Raw genomic sequence first — 25356 nt, 5'->3', positions numbered from 1 at the left:
TGGTGCGCCAAAAAGCCAATCAAAAGCCAGAAAAGAAACCTGAAGAAGACTTTAGAGTTAAAATCACTGTAACATCATAGCAGATACTATTTTATGTTTCACTTAAACTTAAGTTACAAGCTACAAACTAAAAGATGCTAACTGCACTTACTATTCTGACATGCCAAACCCGTTTTGAATGTTATCACACAATTGACTAGGCATTGCCTGCTTCTAGTAGGTGCAGTAGCTTGTTATCAGCCCATTCAAATGCCGGTCGCTAAAAACTATACGATTACGTTAAGTCAAATGGCAAAAAAACGTCCTGGTTAAGCATTATAAATACAGTGAAACAGTGAAATAAATGCATGTTAATGCCTGGAGGGAAGTTGTTAAAGAGGTGATGTGAGTGCTTGGGATGACATAGTAACATTGGTAATGTAAATAACGTAATGCACTAGCCTGGCTAACGCCAGACTATATCACAAATGAGATCTAGTCTGGATACTACCAATTAATTTTTCCGTAAAGGAGGCGTGGCTTACGATCGTCCAGAGCCGTTTATTGGGCGATACAAATGTCATCATAAGCGTCTGTACATAGCTCTTAGCCAATCGTATCAGTTTTACCAGATGACGTTTATAGCTTTCAGCTCACAGTCTACCGGATGTGTGTGTGTGTGTGTGTGTGTGTGAGAGAGAGAGTGTTGCTTGCTGCTTTGCTTCTCGCTTTCTGCAAGATTATTTATTTTTACGCCTTATTTCCCCCTCATGTCATTCAGCTACACACATCCACTGATTTTATGGGCAATAGACAAGCTGCTGTAGGTCTCTGGGCGGCTCTGCTGTCCCCTGGCTCGTAGCGAGATCACCGGCGTTACAGCAGTGAGCGGTAGCGGGGCTAGTTGGTAGATTAGGCTTTTGCCAAATCCTGTCGGAAGCAAGGCTAAACATCCGTGGTGAAACAGGAGTGTAAAGTCAAACGTTGATCTTCTTTTAAAATAAAAGAAGCTTCCGTCTGTCGAATAGTACGCATCATCGTCTTGACGCCCCTCCCCGTTCTATGTTTGGATCCCTAAAACAGGGCTAAGAATCAGCCTTAGACACCAGGCTGACTTGCAGTTCGAAATGAACTGGACCATGGGTACCCAGGAAAGTAATGTACTGCAGTTAAGTGACATTACTTCAAATAACATCATTGACTTTTGTTTTCAGATGGGACACGAAACCCAGTCTCCTGGGTGAAAGACCTGTCTTTCGGGTGTTGGGAAAATTTAGACTTATTGCATACTAAGTCACATGACACAGTGGGTTCCCGGGTCACATTCAGTTCACTTGCTGACTGAAGGTTGCTAAGGTCAAAAAGTTGCTCACCAAGGCCATAGCTCAGTCTCTAGAAGTTGTATTGGCCAGATGGTAGCAAGGCCATCCTATACTGATAACAGCTTCCCTTACGTAACTCCACTGACAGGGCAGAGGAGATGTTCCACAACACATCCTGATAAAGACACACTCTGGCTCACGGAAGATGAGAAGACCTTAGAATGCACACAGAGGAGCACACAGACTTGCAGATGCCCAAAGGAACATGAAACATTGAACCTGAGACCCCAACAACGTGATTCAGGTAAAGTTCTAGTCATGTCCAATGGTAGACTGAGATATGTAAGGCAGTGTTTCCCAACCTCTTTTGTGCCACGGCACATATTTTACATTAGAAAAATCACACGGCACACCACCAGACAAAAATGTCAAAAGACAGTAAAAAACACCCTAAATATGTTTAGAACTACATGTGTCATCTGTCACAATTCCAACCCTCCTTTATCTGGCCTAGGAACCGGCAAAAGTCACCCAAAACAGACTGGCGACTTTGCACATGCACGATTAATTTGCAGACTATCTTTGTCGGACGACGGAGCACGGCGCATAAATTCCGCACAGAGCAGATCATTCGGGGCAGGAAGTCGTGCACAGACACAAAATAAAACATCCGGTATATTTTCAAAATAAAATACCTCAGGTTAACGGCGGATCGTATTTCACAACTTGAAGACGTGATGATGGGCGGGGACAGACCTGAAGTCAACAGGTTAGAGGTTTTCACTCGTCTTTTCACCCCACTGACACAAAACAAACAGAGATCGCTAAGTAAAGACCTCCTGCAGCAGCAGCACATACACACTGTACTGCTACAGAGCTAACTGTAGCTAACTGCCGCTAACAAGGCTAACCTCGTTAGCACTCGTTAAGACGGAGTCGCTGGATTTGCCTCCAGTCATTAATGAGGAGATGTTGATTCTCTTCCGGTTATATCACTTGATTATACGTGAAGAAGAGCATTTAATTGTTCTGCCTCTCACTTCATGCCGCTCACTTAGAGTACCAATCAGGTGAAATTGGATAATCTTCCACGGCACACCTGATGATTTCTTACGGCGCACTTGTGTGCCGCGGAACATCGGTTGGGAATCACTGATGTAAGGTATGTCCATACATGGGTATTTCTAATCTTAAACATCCAGTGGTGTTTGAGTACTTCCCCGGAAGACAGAATCTCCAGATTTGGGTGGTATTACACAGTGACTATATCTTTTATACACTGCAAATTATTTGGTTCTTACAAGATAAAAAAAAACAACTTATTTTTAGAAGTGTTAGATATTTTTATCTTGTTTTAAGAGTTAATTTCTTATTTTCAGTGTTCAACATGCTTATTTCTAGATTTAACAATCTTAATTCAAGAAATCTTGTCAAGTGAAATTATCTGTCCATGCAGCAAGATAATTTCCCTCAGATTTAGTGTGTTTATCTTGTTTTAGACACACCTTGTTTGCAGTGCAAGACATCAAGTCTCCTGAGACTTCTTGTCTCATCTCAATCAGTTCTTGCAGAATTTCTCTAAAACACTGAGCTTCTGTAGAAACGTGGTGAGCTCTGTTGCAGAGGACTGCTCCCTGAGTAGATTTAAAAGGCTCATTCTGAGCTAATGAATAAAAATGTAATCTTATTTGGAGATGATTATACACTAGTAAAAACATAATTATTAATCTTGTATCCCATTTAATATTTTACATGTTGTTGTTGTTGTTATTATTATTATTTAATTTGTATATTTTTATTAATTATTTGGCAACTAGGGGCGGAGGAACATGCTATGTCAAAATACATTAAATTCTAAAAGTAGGTGAAACTGCTGATAACTGCTGGAAATTAGGTTAATGAGAGCTATGAGACTGAACTAAAACATTAACGTTGGGCACCAAAAACAAACAGCAACTAAAAAATGCTAAAATGATCCTTCGAGCTTCATTAGAGTAAAGGCTCATTCATGCTCAGTGCTAAATACGTACACTGATGTTGATGGAGCTTCTGTCTGTATTTGTGCACTTTTAATGAAGCTTACGAACACGGAGTAAACAGAGCAGTACCGCTGGAAATCATGGGAGTGCCGTTTCTCGTCATTCAAGCAAGATACGACCCTGGGACATGACAAAGACATTTTAAAAAAAAATTTTTGAAGAGATATTAATGAAAAATGAAAATCAAGATATCTCCTCCACTGTAACCATGTTTGTCAGAAACTTTTGACTCTGAGCTGCCATCTAATGGATGTATTTCTTAACATCCATTTCAATGTAACAGTGATGTGGGCAATGATGGGTACATCTTTTGAAATAGACATTTCATTTTCTGTATGTAAATGAAGCAAAAATTAACCTTTAAGGGGTTATTCTTTATGGATTTCATCTTTATGAGTGGCCCCTTTTACATACAAGTAGTCACTGATGCATCGTTTACAATAATAGATAATAGTCTAATAATAGGCTAATAAAAATTATTGGTGCAGCTTTTAATACTGTTTGCACAAAGGCTTTATTAAGGCTGCTAATCATAGCTCTGCAGACCAACTGTGACTTCCCTGTCACTCCCTATTGCAATATAGTGATGCCAGTAGGGAAATTTACTGGTCCTTCAACTATTAAATGTTCAGTTCCTCAAATAATTTACGGTCACGTTGTTGAGAAAGTAAAACTGTTAGGAAGTGCACTTTTTAGAAAGCCAGAGCTATCTATACACGCTCCCCTAAGAATTAAACCAGATGAGTCATGGATCAAGCACACACATTGCGACAAATCCTCAACAATTACCATGAGAATATCCATGAGTAAACCTACTGAATAACTAACAACTGTTGTCTTCTTTGCTTAAATCTGGTACAAAAGAGAAAGCGTCTGAAACCTAGATTAGGAGAAATGATGGGGGATTTTTATTTGGCTGCGGGTGCTGAGCGCCCAGCTACTCATCCTTTTGTGATGATTGACAGGAGGGTTTTCAGTGGGAGATAAAAGGTGAGACTGTGTGAAACAAGGTGTCGGTGGAGCTGGAACGTTAAGTCCGACAGAGACGACAGCGGCAACACTGCCAACGCAGCACCCACAGGAAAATGCAGCTGGAGTGTCTGTATGTCCTGCTGTGCAGTTAAATAGGTGATGATCATCACCAATTCATGTGAAACCATCTGGTGTTGTCTGTATTTTAATGTTAATGCCATTTGACTGCATTCTTCAGAAAGCTTTTGTTCATGTCGACAGTAACGGGGGACCAAGTTTTAACTGCTTTTGTTTATAGAACCGTGCAAAGCCCAGGACCAACAAGTCCTCCAAACCATACAACCTCATAAGTTGTTTGTTTCTACCCTCTTATACAACCCACAGAAGCATTACCTACATAAGCCACAGTCTATGACATAAGCACATTTTCCGGTGGCAGGAGATCAACATGTCCTCATACCTAAACCTAAAACTAATTGGTTTGGTGTGGGACAAGATCATGTTTTGGGTTGAAATCATAGACTGTATGAAAATTATGGATGCAGTCACCATTGGTTTGTGGCCTCTGGTTTTGAAGCCTCGAGTTCACCTGCTCGCCATCATGTTTTTTTGCAACCAGAATGAATAGCAAAACCTGGCTTGGTTGGCAAGCTAGTGCAACAGCTGACTCTTTAGAGTTTATTTTCTTACAACTGAACAGTGACCAAGGCTTTTTAAAGCAACCAAACACAATTTTACAATTAAATTTAATGTAAAATGAACTTTAATGAAATGAATGAATGAATGAAAGGGTCAAATCTCTAGAATACAGTAGACAGTTGTAGCAACACGTTGATCAAAAAAAGTGAGAAGTAGGGTCATTTTCTTTTATGCTTTTTTTTTTTTTTTTACTTTTTATTCTTTTATAACCTTTTTTGACTTTAACTCTGTTTAGATTGAGTTTTTATTATTATTTTATTGTGTTTAGTATTTTATTGTTATCATTGTTTTTATTTATTACTTTATTAGTGTATGATTTTTATTGTATTTTAATAACTGTACAGCACTTTGCTCAATTAAGGTTGTTTTTAAATGTGCTCTCTAAATGAACTTTGATTTGACTTGACTTGGCTTGACTTGACTTGACTAGGATTCTACACAATCTGACTTCTTTTTGCAAAGAGAGGAGCTGCCCCCTGCTGGCCTTTAGAAAGAATGCAGGCACGTCCGCTTTACATTTCAGACTCAGATGTTGCCGCTTGCCGGTTACTGCTTGGTTAAAATAAACCTATTTACTATTTACTAATTCAAATGTATGGAGAGAATTGAAATGGAAGGTGGTCATGAGGTTCTTCCGGACACCTGAAATTACAGCTAAATTTAGCACTACGCATTCAAATAAGTGTTGGAGAAACTGTGGCCCACACATTGGCAATCAGACCCACATACTATGGCTATGCCCAAAACTGAAAGCATTCTGGAAGGAAGTGTTTGAAACAGTTAATAAAATATTTGGTGGAAATATTACTATGGATCCAATGGTGGCCCTACTAGGTCTATTACCAAAAGGCATTGAAGGAAGAGCCAAAAAATATCTTTTACAGATATTACTAGCAACAGCAATTAAATGCATTACAGTAAGGTGGTTGAAGTCTGACCCCCCAACATATAGTATGTGGTCTGAAAAAATAAAGGAAATATATCAAATGGAACAAATAACATACTCCTTAAGACTTCAAAAACATATATTCACTAAAAGGTGGAGCCCTGCTATGGGTATACTGATATAATTTTATTTCTTTTATTCCATTTTAATTTATATTTTTCTTTGTCATTATAGTCTCTGTATTTTTTTTTGATCCATAAGTACCATAAGTGTTACCATGTGTATGAAACAGCAGATATGTTGAATATGATTCTGTACACGATTGTGAATGAAAACTAAATAAAAACTAAGTTAAAAAAAAAAAAAAAAAAACATATTTGACATGTTTCATCACTGTATGTAAGTACATGACATAGTCCATCCATTATCCTTAACTGCTTATCCGAACTCGGGTCGTGGCAGGTTGGATAGCTGACATTGGGGGAAAGGCGGGGTACACCCTGGACAGGTTGCCAGACTATCACAGGCCAGTTTAGAGTCAACCATTTAAACCTAAGTGCATGTTTTTGGATTGTGGGAGAAAGCCGAAGAACCCGGAGAGATCCCACGCTGACACGGGGAGAACATGCAAACTCTTGCTGTGAGGCAAGAGTGCTAACCATTACACAACGTGTAGCCCATGACATAGTTTGGTTGAAATAAGTCAATGTTGACTTTTGGTTTCACATGGGACGCAAACAGCAGTCTCCTGGGTGAAAATCCTGTGTTTGTTTGACCTATCCGTTCTTCCAAACTTCCTCCATTTGTGTATAATACTATGTCATCTGACTTTCCCCATTAGTCGCATCATAATTACAAGGGCCAGTAGAGATCAGAGCCTAACAACACATGTAAATATGGGCATTATAAGCTGCTCAACAAACAACCTATGGGGTTGTTTTTGAAGGGAGGACGGTCTTCACAGGACATATGTATCATATTTGTATGCTGGCCCGTCTTTGATATCGTGATCTTTCTGACAACCCACTTTCCCTCATCCTGCCTCCTCTAGTTTTGTTTCTGTTTCTGATTTTTATCCCAAATGCCTTTCAACAACCACCAGGGAACAGACACAAGCTTGTGTTATATAAATCTATTTTTTAGATGATATTTGGAGGTGGAAAGAGTGTTTGGTGACAGTGAACTGGCTTTTCTGGATGTTACTAAAAAATACAATTTTGGTGTTCTGAGTCTCTGGTGGGTAAATTGTAACCTTTGTCTCTACAACAATGATCTGTCTACACCGGCGATGATAAGCCCTAAAAGAAGCCATCACTCATTGTCTCAAGCTGACAACATCTGACATTTACTGCTGATGTTTAAGGTAGCTTTTTTTCTGTTGTCAGATTTTATTGTTCTCCAGCTAGGAATAGATGGACCTGACAACATGTCATCTACATTTGGCCCGCTGTATGGCATCGTAAAAATACACCACCAAGCTTGATAATCAGATTAAACTGACATTGTGTTTTAAGTTACCCCATGTTCCCTGTCCCCTGTTTTGTTTAGCCCAAACCAAACAGTAGCAGTGATGCACCATTCTGGCAACATAATTTTCAGTTGACATGAAAGCTACTGCAATGGCTCCGAGAAGCAGTTCATCAAAGTGTTCATTTACTTTGTCAACATTTATGTGTCACTATTTTTCATGAATGTAGCTTGGTAACTAGTTATCTCTGTAGAAACATGACGTCCCCTTTCTTCGTCTGTTCTTTAATTGTTTCTTTGATGTCACCAAACATGAAGTTTTAAATCCATTTGTATTGACCAAAGACTGTATAAAAGAAGTGGTGTAGGCACCACTGGTTTGTGGACTGTACTATTTTGAAGTCATCATTTTGGTCATCACATCTTATTTTTTTGGACATGTCTGAATGCGGCTCCTCGCTATGTTGTTGTTGCTGACAAAATTAGCTTCTATAACTCGATATAGAGTTATAGAAGCTAAAGCTAGAGTATATAATGTGTGCCAAAAATGACTTCACTGCTTGTTAATCAGAATCAGGATCAGAAATGTCTTTATTGGCCATGTACGTGTACACATGTACTAGGAATTTGACTCCAGGTTGCCTGCTCACATACAAAAATTAAATGTACACCGTGCCATGGATATGCCTCTATTCTGATTGACAGGTCGCCATGCCATCAACTTATAAATCACAAGGTAGCCCCTAGATAATACCTTACTCCAAATGAGACCATAATTTATAAAAATGAATACCATGCTGTATTGAAGATTAAAACTATTGGTCATAAATTAATTTGGAAAATTTCCATTGAGGTAACAAATCAAGTTAGAAGTAGGCTCATTTTCTCATAGACTTCTATAGAATCAAATTAATTTTTTCCACGTTTGTTTCACTTTTCAGATCTATGTCCTCTTCTTTTACACAATTTGACCATATAAGGAGGGTTCATTATTGATTATTAGCATGCAGGAAGTGTATGATATAACATTTCCAGAGCTGTATAGGTACGAAAAGTCAGGATACCTCTGCCTTTGGTAAATAGATATTTACCATTATTTTGAATCTTTATTTAAAGGCAGAATGTGTAGAATATTCCTAAAAAAAGAAAAGAAAAGAATGAACATAGACTGATAAAAAATAATACCTCTCAATCATCATTTATGACCCACTAGAAGTGTGTGGTAGTTTCTGCATCTACAGACAGTCTCCTTCCAAAAGAGACACAAATACAGCAAGACCAAATGCCAAGTGGACAAAGCTCATGTTAAACTCCGTTGAGCTGGGGAGGACAAGTCAACTTTGAACGATGCGTTTATAAACCACCACAGGCAAATCCTACTCATTGTGCCTTTAAGTGCAATACTAAACCTCTGGAGTAAACTCCATAGTGACATGGACATCCCTTCAGACACTGACTCTATTAGAAAGAAGACACAGCTATTTTTACTGTACGCTGAATTATACTTATTCAGATGGCAGGGGTTTGTTTTGCTGTCCTCCCCCACTGTCTTTCCTATGTTGTAATTATTATGCAAATTGCCATGGCAGGGATTGAGGAGCTTCAGGTTTTCATTAGTTTTGGAGATGAGTGCTAATTTTTTAAGGGGTGGAAACCTCATACGTCTAATCTCGTTTATAGATGGATCACATATGCCTTTTTTTACACAGACGTGGGCAGGCACTGTTGCTTCCACGGAGCACAAAGAGCATCTACAATTAGTATGTGGACCTTTCTTAAAGTTTTGATAATGCAGCTAGCTATTTTTGCTAGGTCAAAGGTCAAAACAGCCTCAATCATAATGGATTTGTAAAAAGATGATGTCATTGTTTGTCCATTGTTGCTGTTGTCCAGGTTGGCATCACTATATAGCCAGAGAGGTAGAGGAAACACACCAGGGCTCTTTGACAGGTCATTGTCTTTATCTTCCTGTTCATGCTGCCTGTCTCCATCCATCAGCTGTTTCCATGACTCCCACTGCTGCCTCGTGCTCCTGCTGCTACCTATGCTTGAAAGACATTCGTTTTAATTACACTCTCTGTTTTGTGACTATCTTTTCTCCCTGTGGACTTGTTGGAAATCTGTCAGAGTGAACCAGCTCCAGGCTGAATAATTTAAGGCACATCTAAATGTGTCTAAGTATCTGTTGATTTATATGCTGCTATTGGTTAAGTGCATATTTCACTCTCTTAGCTTTGTTTAAACTTCCCTATAGTCATCTCCTTAACCTATGAGCGTCTAAGTGATACGTAATGTGCAAAATTATATTTTTTCCTTCAAAGGCATATAGGATATGAAATTAGGATTCTGTCCTCGTTAATAAATTATATACACTGACTTGTTTTCCTACTGCACAGCGAAATTACTACATTGATAAATTGAGATAGGCTTACAGAAATGAGTAAGAGTTAAGCATTATTAACTATTTCAACATATGATCATTTTCCATTTGGCCTTGATGAAATAACTATAAATATCTCACAACAAATAAGCAGTTGAGATACAATTTGCCTGCTGCAGCTGCCACACAACATCCTGAACTGTGTGCAGTGTATACTGGACCTTTCATCATGAAGAAAAACCCTTGAGAGCCATGACTGTGGTGTTCCCGGAAACCACTTGTGCAGTTTGTATGGAAGCATTATCATCTGAAAGATGGGACCATCATGAGGAACAGTGTCTGCACCCTAGGTTGCTACTGGTTGCGTAAAATGGCCTCATATTCCATGGCAATCATACAACTATGCAGTGTAATTATCAGACAAAATGACTCTATGTGGCTCCCCGTATCATTACAGATCCAACACCATGTTTAACAGTTGGCCGCAGACATTGTGGGTGGGAGAGTTCACTCTAAGTATGAGCCTTGGTTGTAGGAACACACACACACACACACACACACACACACACACACACACACACAGGCAACTAATTGACATACAACTTAATGACTGCTCTGCAATGGCTGACTTTGTTCTGCTAAGTAACTGAAGTATTAGGGATCAGCTCAGAGATATCTAATGACAACCATATGGGACTCAAGTTATGACTTGTACTGTATTTGATTTAAAGTATGTAACTGACAAACCTCACAATACTGCAGATAGTGAAGGAATATTCTTATGTTCTGGGAAAATTACTTGTTTGCTGTCTTACTGAGAGTAACAAGACAATATCAATATCTGTTTTCTGTTTAGCCTAGCTTAGCTGAAAGGAGAAAACAGCTGACCTCCATCAAAAGTAGAAAAGAAGAAATAAAATAACTTGTATGTGACAGTCATTTGTTTTGATAAACTATTATCTAAAAAGTAATTAAAACTATACAGTTTATACTATACAAGTACAACCCATGGGAGCGTTTCCAAAATTAGCTCCCTTACTGCTGGTAGAAGATCAACACATCCTCATACCTTAATGTAACAGTCGCCATTTTAAACACGTCGTTGATGAAATGGTTGAAAATATTTGCTGGAATAAGCTGCTGTATAAATGACCCATGGGGTAATTTTTTTGGAGGAAAAACAATCTGAATTATAACACAAACCCCTTATCACCTCAATGTTTAGTTGCCCGGTCCATAACTTCTTTTTGTTTCACTCTTACTGCTTCACAGCGTCATTTTCAGCCACAGCAGACAGCTGTTTCAGCTCAGAAGCTGTAAAAATCCATTGTACGCTACCTGTTCAGCACGGCAGATGGACATGGTTAGCAACTATATTGGAGCATTTAGTAGAGCAGCTCGGAGTTGGTAGGGACCAAAAACAGAGCTAAAAGGAGTGGACTTAGTTTCTTACTTAGGACCTGTGGTGAAATGTAAGTACATTTACTCAAGTAGTGCACTTAAGTACAATTTTGAGGTTCTTGTACTTTACTTGAATATTTCCATTTAACGTAACTTGATACTTCTACTCCACTGCATTTAGCTGAAAGCTTTAGTTACCTTTCAGGTGAAGATTTAACTTTTTTTTTTAAAAGATACATTTAAATGATTTGACCCTTTTTTAATTAAACCTCATAACAGTATATTAAGTTGATGAAATCAATAATAATAATAATAATCTAATAATATATTTAAAATATATAAAACAGTCTAAGTGGGGCCATTCTGCATGACGAGTACTTTTACTTTTGATACTTTAACTACATTTGATGCTGATACTTTTGTACTTTTACTTTAAGTTTTTAAATGCATGACTTTTACTTTCAGTGGAGTAATTTTGCAGTGTGGTATTAGTACTTTTACTTTATTAAGGGATCTGAACACTTCTTCCACCACTGCTTAGGACACATCACATATCCACTTAAAAATTATGAAGCAGGTTTAATTAAATTACTTGTCTGTTCTCCAACTACATGACTTCGGTGACCATATACAATCTCCTGTGTGAAGTGTGTAAGGCCTTTTGGAACTAAGTAGGGTACCTCCAGGTATGTCACTGATTTTGGTGAAACTGAATCACTTTTTAAGAAGAACATATGATGTTCATATTTACATCACTGGCACAGGTGCTTTGAACCGCTCCAGAAGGATGTCTTCAGGCCCAGGGCAGGGGGGCATGTTGGGTCATGCTTGAACCGGAGTAGGGCGAGGAGGCAATGGAACCGCAAGGACATTAAATTAGGAAGCTAATAAGAGAAAAGGAGAGAGTGACAAACCAGATGAGTAAATCTCAAGTTAAATTATATATATATATAATCCAAAAAAAAAGCTCAACTGGTCTTCTTGCTGTTGATTATATTAGCTGATTTGTATTGAGTTGCTGCACACACTTCAAATTTGGCTGTGTTTGCAAAGTTTTCTACTTGCCAGTTTTTGATCATAAATAATATTTGAAAAAATGTGTTTGTTCAATTGTCTAATATGGTTGCTTTAAATGCAGTTACTGTGAGATTTCTTATTTACTGTAGAGGGACTGCAGTCAAAACAATGTAAAAACACTTTGCTCCTGCTAGACAGAGAAAGTAATTTATTGTAAAACTTGTACCTACTGTATGCAAATGTGCCACAGCCAAGACTTCAACCCAAAAGGAAATCAGTTGCAGCCGGAATAGGCTAGACACTGATTAACAAAACACAGTTACAGTCATTTCGAGACAGAAAAATTCAAATGATTTGAAGGACTTGTTAGCATAACGTGGGAAAGAAAGGGCCTGTTGTGAATGCCTTATGTAATAGTTACCCAGCACTGCCACTCCACAGATGGTCCAGGAGAGGTAGGCAGTTGTACCAGCACATCTATTTTCACATAGCAGCAGTAAGAGCTCTTATCCCTCTCTGCAAGCCCAAACTCTGACAGGAGGCTGATGCACTTGATGAGGCTGCAGCGGGGCCAGATACCATGATTAAAAATGGATGCTGATGCGAGAGAGAGTGTCAGCATGATGCTGCCATAACACACTCGTATAAAAAAACAGCAGTCAGATTTCTGTCACTGGATGTGGCGCTCATTGGTGGGTTATTGATTATGGTGAGTGAGCAGAGTGTGCTTAGAGACAGGCTGGTCCCCGGAGAGGATTTGCATGATTGATGCTTTCTTTACAAGGCTCGCATCCTGTGCTTGTCAACTAGTCAGCTCAGCGGAAAAAAAGACACTTACTGTACCTGATGATAAATGGGAACTTGTTGAGATGTGATCTCTAAAATATTGAATACCGGTAGACCTACATAAAGTATATGTCAGCATGAATAGGAAATGGTTCCTCATTATCAAATTTTTCCATGTGTGAGATTTGAGGAGAGGACAGCTTTAGTTTCCATGCATGAGAAATACAGCTGGTGCTGGCTGTTTGTGTATGCAGATCTCACACTCTCACACAAAGTTCCTCTGATTAGAGGGAAACATCAGAAAATGTGGTGCAATGCTGACTCAGATGAGCATGATACAGATTTCCAAAGATATTTCATATTTGCAGAACTGGCCTCACACTCACACACACACACACACACACTGATAAGACAAACAAAGACACATACTCATCCAGTGGCAAAAAAAATACTTAGATCATTACCTGAAGTAAAAGTAGAAATAGGACAGTATAAAATACAAAATACATTGGGCAAAAGTAAAATGAAGTAAAAACTATCACTATCACATAGAGACAGACCATTCAAATCTATGTAGGTGCCAATTGAGCTAACTTGCATGTCTTTGAACCAGAAGCCGGAGACAAACCCAGGTTTCAGCCAAGGACCCTTTTGCTGTGAGGCAACAGTGCTAACTACTGCACCACTGAGGTGCATCTATAGTTCACGTTAACTGTGATATTAATTATGCTTCACACAAAATGTACTTACCAGAAAGATAAACTCCTTACAGTGCCTTTAGTTCTACCAAACACTGAACAAGACATTTTTAAGTGACCAAGATGTTACAATAGACTTCAATGAACACACTAAGGTCAAAATTCCAAAACAAAAACAAGTTCAAGGCTATTCATATGTGCACAGTGCCGTCAACACACATTGCTATGCCTCTATCCTGATTGACTGGTTGCTGTGGCGACTTGGCCATCACAAGGTCCAGTTTATTTCTAGAGCACCATATACAACCAAGGTTGACCAAAGTGCTTTACATAACTGAATAACAAAAAAAAATCCAATCCAATACAAGATACATAATTGAATAACAACAAACTCAAAATAAAAGACAATTTCATCCAATAATATATGGCATGAGATGTACAATACAACATACAGAAACAACTTTCTTCTCACACAGGTTCGAAAGCATGGGAGAAAAAATGAGTCTTAAGAGAAGATTTAAAATTGTCCAAAGTCTTTGACGACCGGATATGCAGCGGTAAACTGTTCCACAGCTTAGGGGCAGCCACTGCAAAAGAGCGATCGCCTTTTGTTTTTAGCCTGCATTTAGGCACATCCAGGTATGACTCATTTGCAGACCTCAGAGCTCTGGTTGGTCTGTGAACCTGTATGAGTTCAGTCAAATACGCTGGAGCCAATCCGTTTAAAATTTTAAAAACAAACATCAGGATCTTAAAATCTATTCTGAAATGGACAGGAAGCCAGTGTAGAGAGGCCAGAACTGGGGTTATGTGTTCACGTTTCTTTTTGCCTGTTAAAAGACGCAGAGACGCAGAAAGACTGCAGCATTCTGTACAAGTTGTAGGCGTCGCAATGAGCGCTGGTCTAAACCTACATACAGCGAGTTGCAAAAATCCAGTTTTGTTTAAATAAAAGCATGAATAACCTTCTCCAGGTCACTAGGAGAGAGGTACGGTTTTACCCTGGCCAGAAGTCGCAGCTGGAAAAAGGCACTTTTGACCACATAGCCGATTTGCTAATCAAGTTTAAAATCACTGTCGAAAGTGACACCAAGGCTCCTAATGACAGAGCAGTTTTTTTAACCCAGGGAGGGGGGCAGAGCATCAGCACAGTCGCTGTAATGTTTATGACGCCCAAACACAATGACTTCTGTCTTACTGTCATTTAGATTTAGGAAGCTGAGGCTCATCCAAGTCTTGATGTCAGTTATACAGGCAAGTAAAGTTTGTAGTCTTTACTATTCATTTGTAAGGGGAGATAAATCTGAACATCATCAGCGTAACAATGAAAAAACACATTATGTTTGCAGAGAATGGAACCAAGGGGCAACATGTACAGTGTGAACAGTAAAGGGCCTAGAATAGATCCTTGAGGCACCCCACAAGTAAGAGGGGTCACACTAGAAGAAAAATCTCCTAAATGCACTGAGAAGCTCCTGTCAGTAAGGTAGGACTGGAGCAGCATGAGGGCAGCACCCTTGATACCAACATGATGCTCCAGGCGTGAGAGCAGGGTCTTGTGATCTACCGTGTCGAATGCAGCAGTTAAATCTAATGTCACCATGATGGCAGCACATCCAGAATCAACAGTTAAAATAAGATCATTAAAAACTCTTAAAAGGGCAGATTCTGTACTATGTCAAGGTCTAAAATCAGACTGGAACTTTTCACAAATGTCATTGTTTTCCAGAAATGATACCAGCTGTGTAGCCATTACTTTATCTAACACCTTGGACAGAAAGGGGAGTTTAGAGATAGGCCGAAAATGATCAAGGATGGATGGATCAAGGCTAGGTTTTTTGATTAGTGGCTGCACTATGGCATGCTTAAAAAGGTAAAAAGTTAGCCTCACCCTAAAGTATACACTGCTTTATAATCTATTTCACTCTAAATGGAACCATAATTTACAAAATGAACATCATGCTGATTAAAGAAGACTTGAAATTTGGGATTTAAATTATAAACTCATTAGGAAAATGTTTTCAGAGGTAATACATCAAGTGAGAAGTAGGGTCATTTTCTCATAGATTTCTGTACAATCAAACTTCTTTATGCAGCCAGGGAGTCGCCCCCTGTTGACCATAACAAAAAATGCTGGTTTAAGGCACCATCTTCATTTTTCAGGTCCAGGAGCTAGAGATCCTCAATGTTGCATTTGAATTTTCAGTAACAGACTACTGTGATAAATCTATGTGGGTTCATCACTATGAATAACATTTTTTATTACATCATCACATTGTTTTCACATTGTCCTTTTGTTATTATAGAAACATCAGTTCTGTTATAACCACTTTAAGTACTGTATTTAAATAAATATACTAAGTTACTTTTACTGCTGAAGATATCCTCTAAAAGTAGTGTTTCATGTGTTAAGTGTTTCATGTGTTAAGTTTCATGTAGTGTATTTTGATATGCATTTATGATCAGCAAATGGACTCAGACCCATCATCCCAGTTTAAATAAGCCATTACCAACAGTCTGAATCCTATCAAATAAACCTAAACCATCCTAATAGCCTTACACATGCACCCTGCTGCCACTGATTAACAGCTATGATAATATGATTACTGGGTAAAATTGGGCTCTCTATCACCCCATCATGTCCCTGTGAGATAAAGGATGCAGAGTGAGAAGAAAATTTCATCAAAGTAAGCAAAGAGGCACAATAGCTGAGAACTTCCATTACCAAGTGTGACAATAATACAGATGAGCCAAAATTGTGCTCTCTCGCCTCCCATTGTGTTCCAGTGTTATCACCCTGTACACCCCTAGGCACAAATTAGTGACAGGGATGTCCAAAAAGATGGGTTTATCATTCATTTTCCTATGTAAGAAGAAGAAATACAATACAAGACTCAAGGAATAGGACTCACACAAAGCCTGCTATAATTGAGCTCTGCCTTCGGCGGCTGGTATCAGACTATTGTCCCACTGGAGGCTATTCTTGGTGACTCATTCCTGTATTAATGGCCAAACAAAGCCTTTAGGTTAGCAAAAAACTGGTGAGATGGTGAATGGCTTAATGATTAACTTAAGGAATACTTCTGGATGCTGTTAGGCTTGAAACTCAATTCTTATATACTCTGACATGGCTGCTACCAGCTTCTTTAAGGACACAGGAAGACGGCAGTGAGTTTTGAAGATGACATTTTATCACATTTTATGTGCAGTTGGAACCAAAGGGAATCACGATTCAATGGCCTAAATACTAATGAAGAGAATGAGCTTTATCACGAGGGGAAAGGTTGAACTTTCCTTGACCCCAGAGATGGATGTAATGAGGTAAACGCTGCAGGGAGAGACTGTGGAAAGTTAGAGGTTTAAATCTACTGTAAGTTGACCAATCCATTATCCAGTGGCATTGGGTTTTTTCACAGAGCATTTTGAAGTTTTCTACCATTGATAACCTGAGGTTTATTTGACATTTTGTTTCTTAGTATAATAAGGATCTTCTTTGTTACTGTGCTGCCTCCAGGATAAGACAACCAAATGAGATGAAAAGATGAGCGTCCTCAAAATCAAGGTGGTCCATGTATTGTTGAAAACAGAACTCTCCAAACATCCTCTGCTTTAAGGCAAGGTATCATTAATTCAATATGTTGCAAAGGCTGTGATGTATTATGTGAACACAATTCTCAATATTTATTTGCTTAGGGAAGATTTACTGTTATTGCAGTAACCCCTTGTATCCACTCCTTCATCTTCCACATATACTCAGGTCAGCCTTGGCCTGCAAGGATTACTCAATGAGCATATGCGCTACAGCGGCTGATGTTAACCTTATGGAAGATTACTTATTCCAGGCCAGGACAAGGACATATGCTAATATTAATCCGGTAAGAAATTCACCTTTGACCACAGTTCAGGGTTCTTACACTGCAGTGAACTCCACTTTATTAGATTCACCTTTATCTTACCAAGTAGAAGCTCCTTTTGCCTTCTGAATTATTTAAAACCTGGATTCAAGAAGGTGCTAGAAACCTACCACGGTGATTGTCAGTCCATCCAACATTGATGATCTCACCTCCTTATGGGTAAATTGAATCCATTGTTGCACAGTAGTAAAAAAGAAAATACAATACTAGTTTAAAGAACCGTGCTGGTAGTTTAACTACATTTATATTTGCATACTGATATATGAAGTTAAATGATTTGCTGCCTTTTTTGGATGGTTAAAGCAGCTACATTTTGTGATGAGTTTGGCAGCATCTTTGGAGATTTGAAATTAAATGACATTTAATCATTATCCTTAACCCCCGGGTCGCGAGGGGCTGGAGCCGATCCCACATAGAGCGAGATGCGGGATACACCTTGGACAGGTCGCCAGACTATCACAGGGCAGACACATAGAGACAGACAATCACGCTCTCATTCACACCTACGGGCAATTTAGAGTCACCAATTAAACCTAAGTGTATGTTTTTTGGACTGTGGGAGTCGAACCGTTAAAGTTTAAATATTTCAACATTGTGAAACGGTTGTAGTTTGGTTATGTTTAGGCAACAAAAGGTATTGGTTAGGTTTATTAAAAGTCACGTTTTTGTTTAAAATTAGTATGTTTGTTACGTAAATAACTCAATGTTGACATTTGATATCACACGGGACATTAACAGTTATTTTTACCTTATCTTGTGGTTTTCTGCCTAACCTTAACCGAATTGTCTTCAAAATGTTTAAAGCAGTGGTCACATGTCATTGAGAACAGAATGCAGCGGTTCTGAAACATTCATATCCACATATTTGTGGTTCCAAATTGTAAAAATTCAACGTGTCTGTGGTTTGCAGGAAGCTTCAATGCCAACATTTATTCTAGAGACTGGGTTAGTACTTGACAATGCAGTTAAGTTGCATGGGAACATATTTTTTAAAAGATCTGTACATAAACATACAGATCACAACTTTCTTTTCTTCAGTATTCCTCAAGGTGATTTCTTTTTTGATGGACAGCTATGATGCTTCTTTGAATATTACATGGAGCCCCTTATGGAGAGGAGGAGACACTAATCAAGATCAGATTCAATAAATAGTATGCTTGAGGCAGTTAATTATTTAAATAATATGCAGTCACTAAACCCCGTGTGGACTTTGTCATGCTTTGATTTGATTACTAGCAGTACATTTTTATGGACATAGAGCAGAAATAAAGTTTTTCACCTCCTTATCCTAGAAACCATTTTTAGATCACAGCTTGGTTGGAATTCTAGTCCATTCAGCTAAAATCCAAAATACGATAAGTCAGATGCAGACAGGTCTTCAGGTTGTATAAGTCGGCCCAATGCCACCTTTACCATGGAATTTTTCATAACATCGTGATCAGACAGTCTCCAGTCCCAAAATGTGAGTTGTTCTGCACAGGAAAGCATGTCAGGTCACCAACAAAAGGTCTAACTACATGTTGATACTTTACATTAAAATTATGATTCACTAACAAAGACAACGCCAGTTTAGAAAAGATTAAATGCATGTGGATAGTAGATGATGTCAGAGGAGAGGATCAAGGTACTGGATGAAAGGATAAGGGTGGGAGGATGGAGGAGTAAGGGTTGATGGTGGAGGGGAAGATGAGACAAAGGGATGTGCGATGGTAGAGAGTGGCTAGGATTAGGGTCGGCTCGAGGTGTGGAGACGGAAGGCCACCAAGGGAGTTGAGAGTCAGGGTTGGGGAACATTGTCTTCATGCACTCATAAGGATCGTGCACCCCAGTGGTTCCTGTAATGAAACTGAGAGAGAGAACTCTGACGTAAAAAATCAGGTGTTCTTAAATAGCCTGCTTGTGCAGAAGTGGGATGTGTTTGAGGCATGCTCTCTGTTCCTGAACCTCATTTAATAAACTATATTCTCACCTGTTTGCTAGTTTTGTCTTTACTGAATGGTAGCATCCTTATATTAGAACCTAGTATTTGGGGAAAAAAGTGGTAAATAAGCTGAATAAAAGACTAGGTGTAGGTGTACAACTGGAAACAAGATAATAATGTAAATCACCCCTTACAAGGATTCCATCAATTCCAATTGTAGTTTAGTAGACTGGCCAAGAAACATGACCTCAATCTAACCGAGCATTACTTAACAAAAACAGACTGAGGACAATAAGACCCCAGAATTTTGGAACCAAGGACCAGTCCTGTGGGGGACCTGCTCAATACAGGTGGAATTAGACCAAAAGTTGAACTGCACAAGACTTGAAATTACTCCTGGTACTCTAGTTCAGTAGTGTTAAGGGAGCTTTACCTGTGCTAGTAAATAATCATCAAGATGGATTCATCATTCGGCACACCTGGGTAAGAAGAGATTTTGGAAGGTTAAAAAAGTTTCTGTTATACTGTAGTCTATGATATACACACTGTACGACTGTAATTTTTTTCTGTTGTTGATGCAACCCAAATGGTCAGAGTAATCCTAGCCAGTATCAGTCATTTCTGTATTCCAGGAGGACCTGACCACTTTAATGCACAGTTCACACTCCAGTGATTTAATACACTCTGCACCCTAGCATTGAGGTGTGAATGGACCTGAAGGACTCTCTTCTTCACTGTCCTGTTTACAATTTACTACTATCTAGGGACGACTGAGAAGGCTGCCACGGCTTGATAGAGATTAATGGGGGCAGGAAATCATTAATCCCCTCCTCCATTTTCGATCAGGACCGAGCCATAAGCCCCACACTGAGTCCCTTGGTGTTGGGAAGAAGGGGGCGAACCAATCTTATTTTCAATTATTTTGATTTGTAATGAAAAAGGAGAGATGAGCTGAAAAGTGCTGAAAGAGCTGTATGTATGATGCATACTTACTGGCACTTGTAAAACAAATTGATGACCACAAGAGATAATTTACTTGAACTTCGAAGCAGACTGAATTTGCTTGTGTTTACATTTTTCTAATGTACCCCTTCTTGGCAGTGGTAGACAAAGTTTGTTTGGGGTTATTTGGAGATAGAAAGGCCTTTCACACTTTTCGCACTATTTTCTCTCGACACCTTCTTCAAATCTATGCAAAGTCCCGCAAGATAAAAAACATCAATAGTATGTCTTGACCTCATGCTCTACCTCCCGGGTAAAATAAGTCAGGCATGATGCTGTAAAATCAATAGCTTTTAACATCACTATATTTCAATCTCAGGTACTGGACCAATATCAGCTTGACGAAGCGCATCTCCTTTCTGCTGTCAACATGGGCTGGGAGAAAAAAGTTTTCTTCTCTGTGTAAAAAAGAAAGAAAAGATGTGTAAATTATTAATGGCTTGTATTACAGATGCAGGCCAGAGCTCTTAAGGGAGTGAAGTTTTTCCTCCAGATAGAGAACTGACATCGACCTAACAACAGTTTGCATTCTTCTCATCTGCTGCAGCTTGCGGGGCTCCATTCAGCAGAGCTAGGCATGACTGCCCGTCAGGTAGGCAACGTAACTACTGCAATTGCACAGATTCATAACAACAATTCAACAAGAAAGGTTAAGAGGAGTTTTTAATGACTAAGGCCCCGTTCACACGAGGACGCTCGCGGGTAAAAACGACAAAATATTTTATCGGAAGGGCCTTTCGTTTAGACGGTGACGGCGTTTTGGGGGCTTAAAGACGCAAAAATCTGAAACCACCTTCCAAAGTGGAAAAGTTAAATACGCTCCGCCGTAGCGTGTCCGTCTACACTGCCAAGACGCAAAACTCTGCTCAGAGCTGCTCACGTCACGTATGTGTTTACGTCACATACATGCTCCAGTAAAGGAAAATAAACAAACGTGGGATTATTTCCATGCGTCGGACCTTCAAGCTGCTCTGGCAGCTCTAATAAACTTCCAGGAGTCTTTCCACCAAATGTACAGGATATGTACAGATAGTATTAGTGAACAGAGAAGGATCTGTAAAAACCTCTATCACATTTTGGATGCACCAATTCGTCGGAGGCGAGCCAGACGGCTGTGAACGAGACCTGGGAGATCTAGTGGATGGTGGAGAACTTTGTGGAAGGAGTAGCTGATGAAAATGCGTGGCGTGAAAACTTCTGCATGCCCAAAGATGCTCTTATCGCTTTAAGTGATGCCGCCTGGCTGCATACAATCGAATTTCACACACTTTTGCGTCACCGTATGCACGAAGATTTCCTCCCGAAAATGCTCGTCTAAACGAGGAATAAAAAGTGAAGACGCGACGCCACTTTTGCGTCTTCTGTTGAGACCGTCCTCGTGTGAACGGGGCCTAAAGCAGCATTCACAGTAGACACTGTGGCAATTAGCCGCAGGGTTGTGCAGTGGAGTAAGAGTCACTTAAATGGACCATATAGGTGACGTCATGTATTGACTTTAAATTAATGGGATTGCTGCCATTCAGCGCACCACCACATCCAGTCTGAATGTGGCAATAAGAGGTCTGAGGAACAGACAAACAATTTAATATTATATATTATTTCAACAATACATGGTCCAATAATGCTGATTTTATGATGTTACAGAACTTACTTGGTCCACTCCTTCTTTCATTAAACCTTTTTCAGCTTCACAGTTATGTAGACGACACTTAATCATGCATACGGCTCTGCTTCAATTGTTTAATAGACTACTTTAATAGTTTGAATGTGACCAACTACTTGAAAAATGGCATTATGGTTGTTGGTGATGATTCTTAATTAGACAAGGCATATTGACTGGGACTTTTTTTTTCATGTGAGAAGTTAGGCCATATCTTATCATACATTATCTTACCTTACCATACCGTACCATACCATACCTTACCATACCTTACCTTACCTTTCCATACCTTACCGTACCTTACCTTAAAGTACCTTACCTTACCTTACCGTACAGTACCTTACCTTACCTTACCATACCATACCATACCATACCATACCATACCATACCTTACCTTACCTTACCTTACCTTACCTTACTGGACCAGACTGTACTTAACCTTACCTTACCTTACCTTACAACTATTGTTGTATCTTTGGCTTTCCATGTCCTGATTTTAGAATTTTATTAAAACTGCCTTGGGTCACTGAACACCATGACATTAAATGTTCCACCCACCAGATAAGACACCTTTTGATTACCTCTACAAAACTACTGACCCAATTTTCATGAAACTTGGTTGAAGGGTGTAGCCAAGAAGATCCCATTCAGTTTTGGAGCAGATTCAAATCAGGAGGATATACAAATTAGTTTTCACTTTAGTCAACATTGGTGCATGTTTTCTGCATTCATGTGGTGTCGTAATAATTGGACAAATTAGTTCCCAAACATATTTCATGGCTCAGCTGCTCTGTTTCCTTGTCTTGCTTGTGATTGCTGTGTGAATATTGGAAACAGCTATCAATGTGTTGTTTAAACACTCAAAGAGGTAAAATACAAACATGACGAAATAGAAATAAAGATAAAATAGTACTTTTCTGCTCGGGAAATGACAGCAGTCTGCCAATCTACTTTGTTTGTTTAATTCTTTTTTATAGTCATACAATTGGATATAAAGCACTTTGCGCTACATCGTATGTATGAATGGTGCTATAAAACTACAATTTATGACTATTATATTATGAAGAGGCAATATGCAACAATTAAATGTGCAAATAGTGCTCAAAACTATAAATTTGCTGCAGCCAAGTCCACTTACTGAGACATACATTAACCTCATTGAGTGTAATTTATGGTGTGTAGTGTATAGTCACAGGCAAACCTCTCAGCACACAGGAAGTAATGAATTGAAATATAGCAATAAGTGCTCAGAGCAGGCAGAGCTGGATGCACCAATTATGTTTGAACATTGTACAAAAATAATGTACAAAATGTTTTCCTCTTCGTGTCTGCCTCTAACAGCCACTACAAAAACATTAGGGCCCAAAGGCTGTGCAGTTTAATTATGTTGAATGATTTCTGTGCAGCTCTCATAAATTCACTTATTTACCATGGCCATTTGGGTCTAAAAGTGCAAGGTTGCAAAATTTAACAGATTGTAACTTCTTCAGGTTTATTTTGCAGTCTGTTTACAGACCTGTTTGAAGGAGAGCAGTGCTGATCTTGAACTGCAATGTTATTCCAGGAGCCAAAAATAGCTTTATCACACCAACTTTACTGTAATGTCACAGTTGCACTTTTCTGCAGGATGGACAGATAGATTCAGGATGAATTGTTGAAGAATAGTGAGTTTTCAGGCTGGGTTTCTGGGGTTCATGAGGGTAATACCATCAGCGCAAAATAAGCTTATTTGAATGCAAAAGCTGAATGTGTCAAAGAACCTCTATTTTTTTGTCATCTAAGCTGTTTCCTGCTTCACTGTGCAGGCACGAGTGCAAGGCCGGGCGAAAACTGCCCAAGCAGCTGCCTATTTGCCCTCTTTGGCTGAGCTGCCTCTTTGGGAAAAAGAAAAAGGTTTAATTTTTGCTATTGTGGTTGCATAAATACAAGTAGACCATAATTGCTTAAGTTGGACCAAATGACATTGCCATATTATCCAAACATTTATCACTTTTTTTCTGTGGAACCATTCCACTTCATCAGATACAGACGGTTTGTCACGGCCACGGTCACCAGGCACCCTTTTAGTTTAGTTTTTAGTTTGGATGTCTTAGATGGAATTCCATCTTCAGAGGAAATGGTTAACTCTTAGTGAGTCAGTTTAACCACTTGGATGCCCATGGAATAAAACTCTCAACATATGCTTCTGAACAATGTACAGCTTGTCACATTTGCACTTTGACCTTTTTAGATGGCTAAAATATGTTTGTTGGAGCCCCCGTCCACAGCACTGCATATCGCTCTCTTCAAAGCCACTAGACTCAAATGACAAATAGTCATTTTACCATGCAGAACAGAAGATGTTGATCCAGAGATGTTTGTGTTATTGTGTGACTTTTGCTCTCTGGTCCAAGCTTTACATTGCTTCTGTAACGTTGCTCTGTTTCTCCAAACAAGGATGATACCAACCACCACTGGTAATCCATACTGGCTGTGGATAAGGATATATATATGAAGCAGGTCACGAGTGAAAAGGTTTTCAGAAGGGCTCAACAAAGTAGCATTTCAACACAAAAACATGCATACTTCAAACCATATGTGAAAGTTTGGATTTTAATATATAAGCCTTAAGGAACACTATTGGGAAGCTACACAATCATTTAAAAACCTCAAAAAGAACTAAAAATTATGGAACCACCCTTGAAGTGTGTGTGTGTGTGTGTGTGTGTGTGTGTGTGTGTGTATGTGTGTGTGTGTGTGTGTGTGTGATAGAGAAATGGGAATCTGGATGTTTTGTCTGTTGAATCAAACTAGAGTTTTTTTCAAACTAGACAGCAACTAATTGTCTCGGGGATGAATAAAGGTTGTTGTTTTTTTTTGTTTGTTTTTTATTGAAACTGAATTGGACAATGCAATTGACACAGCTTCTATGTGTAGATTGTTCACTGAAAAGTAACACAAGCACAGTATTTGTATTATCTTTGATTATTTTGGATGTTAATGTGGGTGTGGACCAACGTGCATGTGGCAAAATCCAATACTTATCTTACACTAAAAGTGTACAGTGGCTAATTAAATTACCAATTTTACACCATTCATGTACATGTTGATGGGTGTCCTTTTTTTTTTTCTTTTTAGCTTCGACTCAGAGCAGATGCTAAAAATGTCTGTGCATGTCCCTGGAACTATGTAACATATGTTGAGAGTCTTGCTTCCCTGGTTCCATAGGGTTTT

This window comes from Centropristis striata, chromosome 3, assembly GCF_030273125.1.
Source record: "Centropristis striata isolate RG_2023a ecotype Rhode Island chromosome 3, C.striata_1.0, whole genome shotgun sequence".
NCBI classification, from domain to species: Eukaryota; Metazoa; Chordata; class Actinopteri; order Perciformes; family Serranidae; genus Centropristis; species Centropristis striata.
This window is presented reverse-complemented; position numbering follows the sequence as displayed.